This window comes from Cucurbita maxima, unplaced genomic scaffold, assembly GCF_002738345.1.
Source record: "Cucurbita maxima cultivar Rimu unplaced genomic scaffold, Cmax_1.0 Cma_Scf00262, whole genome shotgun sequence".
NCBI lineage: Eukaryota > Viridiplantae > Streptophyta > Magnoliopsida > Cucurbitales > Cucurbitaceae > Cucurbita > Cucurbita maxima.
The window spans coordinates 37,162-49,031 of NW_019272278.1; positions in this window are offsets into that span (position 1 = coordinate 37,162).

Sequence of the window (11,870 nt, forward strand, 5' to 3'; positions counted from 1 at the left end):
ATAATCAGAATGCCCCACAAGCTCTATCAAATGGTTTTGTGTGTTGTAAAAACAATAGTAAAAAAACTTAACATGATAACTCCAAATAAATGATCTCCAAAGAAAACAAAAGTATTTTTAGTGGTAGAATTATGTTCCTTAGACTTTATTGCCCTAGTATACCAAGTAATGGGAAAGTATATATGGGATGCCTTAAAGAAAGTAATCGAGTATGTTTTTATATTTAGATTTTTCATGATTGTCATTTTTATGAAGTGACAGGTCTGCTACTCGAGACACATTAAAAAATAGAAAAAGTAGTATAATATATTAAAAAGATAATGTTTCTAAATATTTGAGTTCATAATTATACAAATATTGATAAGTTAAGGAATCACTATAAGGAGAGTAAGATTCGGATTACCTTGTTGATCGAATATCTCAAGGCAAGAACATTGTTTGAGATTCGAATCACTCCACAAGCAAGATCGATCATGTCTAGCTTGAATGATTCTTGTTGATCAAATATCTCAACACAAAAACACTTGTTTGAGATTCGAATCACTCCACAAGCAAGATTGATCATGTCGAGCTTGAATGATTCTACATGCAACCTAAACTACATATAATTGCAAAGAAACTTAGCCATTAGCTAAAGAAAAGCACAAATGCTCCTTTATCTATATTTTCCAAGTCTCTCTATAAATACAACATACATGGCTTTATATAGTCTCAAAATGAAACTATTAAAGGCATTCCAAGAGTTGTAACATTCATACTTTATGACTATAATTAACTATTATGTAATTGTAACCTAAAGTAAATAAAAATTCTTAAAATACATTAATGACACTCAAATTTGTAATGATGGTGTTTTGGATCTTAGGCACTTTTAGAACATCAATTATAGTAAATAACTAGCATGTTCATGAGTATTAAAACTTAATGAGTTTGAATACTAACCTTTTGTAGTTCAATTTCTTTTTTCCTCACAAACCGGTTTCGAACCACCACTAGTGTCTTCTCCACTATCCTCCGGCCTTAGAACGGGATTGTGGAATCCGGTGAGTGACTAAACTTGGGAGGGATTTTGTATATATGAAGATAGTGTTTGTGAGAGGTTTTTCTCAAGGTTTTTCACCAAGAAGAAGACATTTCATGTTTTATGATCACTCTATTTATAGAGTCATGTTTGCATGTTCATGCAAATTTGAGATCACCAAATTTTGACACTAAAAATTCCACTCAAATGTTTGGGATTACGTGGCAAGCATGCATACTTGAGTTAACCAAATTTTGACACTCAAATTTGTAGGGTTTATTTGGCAAACATGCAAGTTTGGTTAAACAAAATTTTGACACCTCAAAATTCCACTAATATGGATTTTTCCATTAAATGAAGTCAACATTTTGACTTTCTTCATTTTGATTCAACAATCAATTTGAATTATAAATTTCAAATTAAAGTAATATTTAATGATTAATTAAATATTTAATTAATATTTAATATTAATTCAAATGACAATCCCAATTAATTCGGACACATATTTGATTAAGATATTAAATTTTATTTAAATATCTCAGATTCTTTATTTTTGTTTAATTCGTAAATAAAACAAAAATGCAGTTAAATATATCGTATATATGTAGTGCATTCACCCTAATTTGAATTCGAACACTTCGAACTCACTCGTCAAACTGTTCTATGGTTTAGTCCGATATGAGCTACCAGAGGGACCTAATGGACCTATAGATCATGGGCTCCAACGATCCAAGATTAACCGGTTAAACTCGTTAACTTTGTTAACCAACATTCGTTAAGTACTAGGACATTCCACTATAGCCTAGTAGTTGCACTCCCCTCACTATAGATATATTTTTGTCCATTTGATATAACCATGATTAGTAAGTCGATCCTTCACAAGTTGTTCGTAACTAGAGCTGGGTCAATTTACCGTTTTACCCTTGAAGTTACTTCTTGTTTCTTATGTCTCACTGATCCTCTAATGAACAATTGGTTTGTGGTCCAACCAGTAAACCGGATTCCTCTCAGGCCAATGAGAGGGTGGGGCCCCTTATTCAAGACCTGGAGTCAGTAATTAAGGGAACTACCTCTCTTCTATTCCTAAAACTGGGTAGGAGTGAATTCCATCTTGCACCCCACGTTCTGAGCCATTTACACAGTCTTACCCCTGAAATGAGAGACCTATTGAGTTGGCGAACTTGAGCCACTCTCACCCATGCAAATCTAAGGATAATTCCGAATAAACAAGGAGTTCATGGTTAGCTCAAGATTAAGATCGAGTTACTTAGGTCACCGAATGAAAAGAAAATCAGTCTCAACAGTAAACGACATTATAAAGTGAGAGTGATTTTCTTCATGGTCCGATCTTATGCAATACTTAATGCATAGGACGCTCCCACTCACATGTCTTCACATGTACAATTTTAGTGATCGCATTGTTTATATCATATACAAAAGTGGGCCGCATCCATAGTGTTCTCAGGATAAGGTACTCAGTCTTATCCTTATACTATATACTTGAAAGTGGGCCGCATCCATAGTGTTCTCAGGATAAGGTACTCAGTCTTATCCTTATACTATATACTTGAACTTGATCAACTTTTATGTCTCTACATATAGTTCAAGTAATCATACTATAGCCAGAGTGTTCTTAGTTTATTGGATTTAGATTAATGATCGTAAAGTTCACTTTATTCAATAACAACCTTTACTGAATAAACAACAATAATAACTTTATTGAAAATAAAATATGCTTTTGTTTACAAACTATGAGTTTTAGGACATAAAACCCAACAAACACCCACTTGAACTAAAACTCTAGTGGAGTTTTATAACGTTGAGTGAAGAGAAAGACATAAATACAATAAACTAGGGCATCACATACTCATGCCTTTTCTCCCACTTGCCCTAGATTACCTAACTCGCAGTCCTAGACTCAGGGCATCACATACTCATGCCTTTTCTCCCACTTGCCCTAGATTACCTAACTCGCAGTCCTAGACTCATTAGGTGCCCTTCATACACTTTAACCGTGAGGGGCTTTGTAAATGGATCAGCAATGTTGTGCTCTGAAGATATCTGTGTGACGATCACATCTCCTCGTTACACAATCTCTCTTATGAGATGATATTTGGGCTCAATATGTTTTCCTCGCTTATGGCTTCTTGGTTCTTTTGAATTTGCAAACCCTTTGCTCGTGATCCTGTTCAATGAACCCCTCTGGTTGAGCCATATAGATACTCTCTTCAAGATTGTCGTTTAGAAAGGATGTCTTAACATCCATTTTCCAAATTTCATAATCATAAAATGTGACAATAGAGTATTCTAATCGATTTTAGCATAGCAACTGGAGAGAAGGTTTCTTCATAGTTCACCCCCTCTCTTTGGGTATAACCCTTTGCTACTAGTCGAGCTTTAAAGGTCTGTACCTTACCGATTTCGTCTCGTTTCCTCTTATAGATCCACTTGCAACCAATAGGTTTTACCCTATCTGGTTGATCTACAAGTTCCCAGATTGAATTGAAGTACATTGGCTCCATTTCAAGATTCATGGCTTTAATCCACTGATCTCTATCTTCATCATTCATTGCTTGTTCATAGATCAATGGATCCTCAATGCCATCATCAGGTATGATGACTTGAGTTTTTGCCAAACCCAAGTAACGATCGGGTTGAGTTATAACCCTCCCACTACGTCGAGGCATTCTCAACTCTTGAGAAGGATGTGATTGACCAGAAGTGTCAGCTCCATCAACAACTCTTATTGAAGGACCAGTTTGATCAACAACTCTTGTTGTTGTATCAGTAGCTTCTTTAGAAATCTTACTTAATACTTTTTCGCTACGAGGTTGATGATTTCTTACATGATCTTCCTCTAAGAATGTAGCGTTTGTTGATACAAACACTCTATTTTCTTGAGGGTCATAAAACAAACCATCTTTCGTCTCTTTGGGGTATCCTACGAATAGACATAATTTTGAACGACGTCCTAATTTCTTGGAATTTTGCACCAACACATGTGCATCCCCAAATTCTAAAGTGACGTAAACTACCTTTACGCCCTTTTCATAACTCATAAGGTGTTTCTGAAACACTCTTAGTAGGAATCATGTTCAAAATGCATGTAGCAGTCTCCACTACATATCCCCAAAACGGATCGGGTAATTGAGCGAAACTCATCATAGATCGAACCATGTCTAACAAAGTTCTATTTCTCCTTTCTGATACACCATTTTCTTGAGGCATACCAGGGGCTGAGAGTTGTGACCTTATTCCATGTTCTATCATATAGTCCTAAAATCTTAAGTCCATGTACTCTCCTCCTCGATCTGATCGAAGTGTTTTAATAATTTTACCTAATAGATTCTCAACCTCAGTCTTATACTCTCTGAATTTTTCAAGAGCTTCGAGCTTGTGACGTATTAGATAAAGATAGTCATACCTTGAATAATCCTCAATAAATCTGATGAAATATTCATACCCTCCTCGTGCTTTGACATTCATTGGACCACAGAGATCTGTATGCACGAGTTCTAAGGTTTCTTTGGCTCTATAACCTTTTTCGAAAAACGATCGTTTAGTCATTTTACCCTCAAGACAAGACTCACATGGAGGTAAATAGTTGTCTTCTAACTTATTTGGAAGTCCATTTTTATCCAATCTATCAATCCTATTGAGATTAATGTGGCCTAGTCTTAAGTGCCAAAGATAGGTATTAGGAGAAATCTTTTGTCATTTATTTTGAGTTTCAGCTTTTTTAAACATCTCGGTATTTAAAATGGCTTTTATTTCGCTCGATTTTAACATATATAAGTTGTTTTCTAATTTTGCAGAACAAATATGAATACCTCTTTTGCAAATGAACAAGAGATAGATATTAGATTTCTTTTCATTTCAGGAACAAAAAGTACATTATCTAATATAATGAATCTATCTCCAAAAAACAACTTTAAATTTCATACTGATCTTGCTGAGACAGCTTTTCCTGTTCCAACCTTGAGTGTTATCTCACCGTCCGCAAGCATTCTCCAGAAGCTAGTTTCCTGGTAAAAAGAACAAATATGATTAGTCGCCCCTGAATCTAGTATCCAAGTTGAGTTTTCATACTCTACTGAACATATTTCTACAACGAGTAAATCATATTTACCTTGTTGTGTCTTTTCGGCTTTATTCTCTGCAATGTATTTTGGGCAGTTTCTCTTCCAGTGCCCGTTTTCGTTGCAATGAAAACATTTTTCTTTATCTGCTTTTTGAACCTTGTGTTTGCGGTTAGTAGGAATCTTATTTTTCCCTTTACCCTTCTTCTTCATCAAAAACACTTTTAGAAGTTGAAGGTCCAGGCTTAATTTCTTAGTACGATCCACGTAGTAATTTTTTGGAGATAGCAACATTTGCTTCTCCTGTTTGTCCCTTGTTCGTTAAGAGGGATTGATAAGTCTGTAGCTCATTGAGAAGAGCAGTCAAGTTATATTCTATTTTTTTCATTACCACATTTGTGCGGAACTGACTTGACTCTTCTCATCAATGACAACTTCATTTTCTTCTGTCACATTGAAATTGACCATCATGTCTAGGACATGTTCTCTAACTGAGGTCGCTTCTTACATACGACAGTTGTAAATGTATTTTATGGCTTCATGTCTAAGGGAGAAGGACGGTTGTCCAAACATCCCTTTTAGAGATTCCATAACTCTTAGTAATTCTTCGGAAGTGTGACCCGCCATTTTCAGACCTCAGAGATCGGTCCCAACAATGCTATCGAACGAAAAAGCCAAAGTTGGGAACGGACCTAAGAAATCCTATCCATTTCTAGAGTTTGTGTTGTTTCGACTCCCATGTTACAACCCTCCAAATGGGTAGTAGCTTTTGGGCAACATGTAGGTGGAACATGGGAATCTCACGGTGCAACCTAGTGGTGGAGACCATAGGAGGTGTTGATATACTTCCTTCTCCCACTTACTATAAATACTTTCTCTATTCACCTTGTTATTGACTCATGCAAATACCTTCCGAATGGAGGACGCTCCCAGGGCGACACAAGGCCGAGCATGAATCTCACGGTGTGAATTTTTCAGAGAGCGTAAAAGGAAAACGATGTATCTCATATATCTTTTTCCTCCCACTAAGTATTTTAGACGGTTGGGTATACCTATTACTTCGTTATATTCCGACTAATTAAATATAGCTTAAGTCTAGGTTATTTTTCTAAAACTTATATCACTTAAGCATGCTCATAAAACTGGGCTAACTAAGCTCAAGTACTGGTCCGATCTCCAGGTAGTAGGTGTTTTGTAAACCGTCAACGTAAGTACCTCCAGCCTTAGACAAGATCGTGCCAGGTGAGCTTTCTCGTAACTGCAATTTTGTAAGACATCGACCTATTTTAACTATTAAAATTGATCGTTCTCGGTTCTTAACCCTGAGTGAGCATGTACTTAACTTTATTATAGATTTTAACGTCTATCTCGTTTTATGACGTTGAAAATAACCTATAACATGCATCTAACATGCTTTATATAACAATTATATAATCATCCATTCCATGCAATAATATAACAATTTATATCTATCACTCATGGAACCCTAAACATGCATACTATAAATTATAATAATTATAACATACTTGGAATGCATGAAACATGCTTAGCCTATGGTGAGATTTTAAATCTATATGACATACTTTGTGCATATACATTTTCTATTTAATTAAAACATACATTCATAATGCATAATTAATTAAACACGCTAAAGTGGATTGGTTTTGGCATTTTAAAACAAGCAATTAACTAAATTATTACATTAATAATTAAAAATAACTTGAACCGCTCCCGAGGATCAGGAATTGGGCGACCCAACCCTTAAAAACGTTGAACCAGACCCCAAAGGCAGAAAAACCACCCGAACTGCCTCTTCCATCTTCTTCTTTGGTTCAGCTTGCTATCTCTTCCATTTTCGATCAATTACAACCTAAAATGGACTCTAATGATTCCATAAAAATTACAAACCTTTCTTCATTCATTAAAGCCCATACACATTAGGCTTATTACAATAATTGTATCAAACAAAAGCATAAAAAAATGCCAAAACCAAAACCATCAACTTTAGGAACCACGAAATTTCATTCAAGAAATGGTACCCACCATGATCAAATTAATGTAAATAAAGTGCCTAAAACTTGCTCTGATACCAATTGATGGTGTTAATATAACACATGCGAAAACAATTTGGATCTTAGGCACTTTTAGAACATCAATTATAGTAAATAACTAGCATGTTCATGAGTATTAAAACTTAATGAGTTTGAATACTAACCTTTTGTAGTTCAAATTCTTTTTTCCTCACGAACCGGTTTCGAGCCACCACTAGTGTCTTCTCCACTATCCTCCGGCCTTAGAACGGGATTGTGGAATTCGGGGTGTGACTAAGCTTGGGAGGGATTTTGTATATATGAAGATAGTGTTTGTGAGAGGTTTTTCTCAAGGTTTTTCACAAAGAAGAAGACATTTCATGTTTTATGATCACTCTATTTATAGAGTCATGTTTGCATGTTCATGCAAATTTATGATCACCAAATTTTGACACTAAAAATTTCACTCAAATATTTGGGATAACATGGCAAGCATGCATACTTGAGTTAACCAAATTTATTGGATTTAGATTAATGATCGTAAAGTTCACTTTATTCAATAACAATCTTTAATAAATAAACAACAATAATAACTTTATTGAAAATAAAATATGTTTTTGTTTACACACTATGAGTTTTAGGACATAAAACTCAACAATTATAACTTACCATATATATCATAATTGATTTTTTATTATAGGATATTTGTCTTCTATTACAGTTCACCATAGGTATCATGTTTTCCTTTTATTACAGGCTTTTTTCATTTATTGTTATAACCCTATCCTTTATAATTTATTTGATTATTTGAGACCTTCATTTAGGTGTGGTGGTTTCAGCCAATACATGAGAATATAAAACGTACGGTAATGTGCTTATCAACAATGTGAAGTTAACAAGACAATAATAATAGGTTCTAAAGCACAAAAACATGTGGATAAATTTCAAATATTGAGAAGCATAAAAGATATGGACCAGCAACTAATATTGATAGATCCACTACAAGGCATTTGGTCTAGTGTATGATTCTCGCTTCGGGTGCGAGAGGTCCCGAGTTTGATTCTAAAAATGCCTCCAACAATTATATCAAATTGAAGCATGCAATATAATAAGATTTGAAATAGGTTTTTTAAACCATGAATCAAGAAGTAATTCAAATTGATATTTGGAAAGAAAAAAAAAGCTATATTTAATTATAATTTACAAGTGTCTTTATAACATATTAATTGAAGAGAGCAAACAATAAGAATAAACAAACAAAGGAAATTTGTGTATGTATGATTCTCTTCAAATCTTGGAAACTATGAGGATTCCTCTCCTTTCTTGACATCAAGACTTACTTTTTTGGGACTTGGAACATAAACAGTCATCTACTCTTACTCCTACTCCCTTCTATAAGAATCAACATAGCATAATCATTCCATGAAGGCTGAGGTAGTCTTATAAAAGAAGATGAGGGTACCACTTTCTATTGCATAATTTCTATGTGAATAGAGAATGAACCATATTCTTGGGAGATAAGATAGAGCCTCGAGCCTAACTTCAAAGGCATTACACAAATTGTTCTATGATATTTTTTCTAGGAACTCTTTGTTATGTTGTGCGCTGAAGGTTTAAGGAAAGGGACACAGATTCTCTATTGCACTGATCTCCCAATAGAAGTTTTACCTAGGTCATCTATCGTCACAATCCTTTTAAGGAAGATGCGCCAAAATAACCAGTGAACAATAACATTTAAAGAAGTTTCAGAGAGCAAGAAGAGGATTGTGATAGAAGTTTCCCCAGGTAAAACTTCTTTAAATGTCTTAGCCAATCATGACCTCATAATGAGGAGTCTCTTGGACAACAATAGCATATGGACAACAAATGTCTTAGCCAATTGTAACGGTTATGATTGCTCAAGGAGACACGCCCAAATAACCGATAAACAATAACATTGTCCAAATAACAACCTTGGACAACAAATTTTTTACAAGAATGGCTGAGACATGCAACATGCAACCACAGGCAACACGCCTTGGGCAATCATGACTGTGACATCTGCCCCCACACAGTTTATTGGATAAGGCTGACTTTAGGTCTCTCGATGCGCTTCTAGCTGATCTCATAATGAGGAGTCTCTTCCAACCTACTAGGTGCTGTTGAAAAGTACTTCTCGGTTTGTTGAGTCTTCATGTCTTCTCTGTTCGTGTCTTTCCTACTTTCTTCGCTTAAAACTTTTTCTTAATTGTATGACGTCATATCACCTGCTTCTGCTTGATGTCTTCTTAGTCGAAATAATAACATTTCAAGTTACTAACGTGAACAACAAGGTTAGTCCGCATCCATAAGAGCAATTAGATTCTATATGATGTCTTCATAATCTTACGGATAACTTTAACTAGTCCATAGTATTTTCACATCAGTCTTTGGTTTTGTTGCTTTGAACTCGAAGTTGATATAACCTTAACTTATATGAACTCTTTATTTTTCTTGAAATTATTGTGGTTGATGCTTCCGACTGACCCTTCTCTACATCAGTCTAGATGATATTTATGTGTGAACATGTGTTGCTTCAATGGTTTGTTTTTGTCTCCCTTCTTTAGTATCTGACCTTGTTTTTGTCTCTCTTGGTGGGGATAAATCCATTATCTGACCTTGTTTTGCGTCGTGGTGTTAATGTAGTGGCAACAAGGTTTCTATTGAGATTGGCGCACTCGAGCTCCCCTTTTCAATTACAACAATAGCAGAAAGCGTAGATTCATCATGGCTATGATTATTTTTCAACTGTTGTATCGACATAATTTTCAACCCTCTTGGTTGATGGATGTTTTTCTAAATGATCATCGGGTTAGACTCCGTTACTGCTAGACATTTTGCTAGGGGCATGTAAATGACTTTGTGTTTCAGCAGGACGTTCATTCCTGACACGACGTCGAAGTCATCCATTTCAACTATCACTAAANTGACATCAAGACTTACTTTTTTGGGACTTGGAACATAAACAGTCATCTACTCTTATTCCTACTCCATTCTATAAGAATCAACATAGCATAATCATTCCATGAAGGCTGAGGTAGTCTTATAAAAGAAGATGAGGGTACCACTTTCTATTGCAGAATTTCTATGTGAATAGAGAATGAACCATATTCTTGGGAGATAAGATAGAGCCTTGAGCCTAACTTCAAAGGCATTACACAAATTGTTCTATGATATTTTTTCTAGGAACTCTTTGTTATGTTGTGCGCTGAAGGTTTAAGGAAAGGGACACAGATTCTCTATTGCACTGATCTCCCAATAGAAGTTTTACCTAGGTCATCTATCGTCACAATCCTTTTAAGGAAGATGCGCCAAAATAACCAGTGAACAATAGCATTTAAAGAAGTTTCAGAGAGCAAGAAGAGGATTGTGATAGAAGTTTCCCTAGGTAAAACTTCTTTAAATGTCTTAGCCAATCATGACCTCATAATGAGGAGTCTCTTGGACAACAATAGCATATGGACAACAAATGTCTTAGCCAATTGTAACGGTTATGATTGCTCAAGTCGTGTCGCCCAAATAACCGATAAACAATAACATTGTCCAAATAACAACCTTGGACAACAAATTTTTTACAAGAATGGCTGAGACATGCAACACGCAACCACAGGCAACACGCCTTGGGCAATCATGACTGTGACATCTGCCCCCACACAGTTTATTGGATAAGGCTGACTTTAGGTCTCTGGATGCGCTTCTAGCTGATCTCATAATGAGGAGTCTCTTCCAACCTACTAGGTGCTGTTGAAAAGTACTTCTCGGTTTGTTGAGTCTTCATGTCTTCTCTATTCGTGTCTTTCCTATTCGCTTAAAACTTTTTCTTAATTGTATGACGTCATATCACCTGCTTCTGCTTGATGTCTTCTTAGTCGAAATAATAACATTTCAAGTTACTAACGTGGACAACAAGGTTAGTCCGCATCCATAAGAGCAATTAGATTCTATATGATGTCTTCATAATCTTACGGATAACTTTAACTAGTCCATAGTATTTTCACACCAGTCTTTGGTTTTGTTGCTTTGAACTCAAAGTTGATATAATCTTAACTTATATGAACTCTTTATTTTTCTTGAAGTTATTGTGGTTGACGCTTCCGACTGACCCTTCTCTACATCAGTCTAGATGATATTTATGTGTGAACATGTGTTGCTTCAATGGTTTGTTTTTGTCTCTCTTCTTTAGTATCTGACCTTGTTTTTGTCTCTCTTGGTGGGGATAAATCCATTATCTGACCTTGTTTTGCGTCGTGGTGTTAATGTAGTGGCAACAAGGTTTCTATTGAGATTGGCGCACTCGAGCTCCCCTTTTCAATTACAACAATAGCAGAAAGCGTAGATTCATCATGGCTATGATTATTTTTCAACTGTTGTATCGACATAATTTTCAACCCTCTTGGTTGATGGATGTTTTTCTGAATGATCATCGGGTTAGACTCCGTTACTGCTTGACATTTTGCTAGGGGCATGTAAATGACTTTGTGTTTCAGCAGGACGTTCATTCCTGACACGACGTCGAAGTCATCCATTTCAACTATCACTAAACAATTTTCCTAGTCCAAGGCTCTAGCTTGATTNGACAGACAAAGCTTCCAATTTGACGGCGTTCATCTTTCCTGTATCTTGATGCCAAAGGATGTTAAAATATTTTGCATCGGTCTCCATCATGTTGTGGGTGGCTCTAGAGTTGACAATGGTGTTCCTTGCTACTTTGTGCTTTATCCA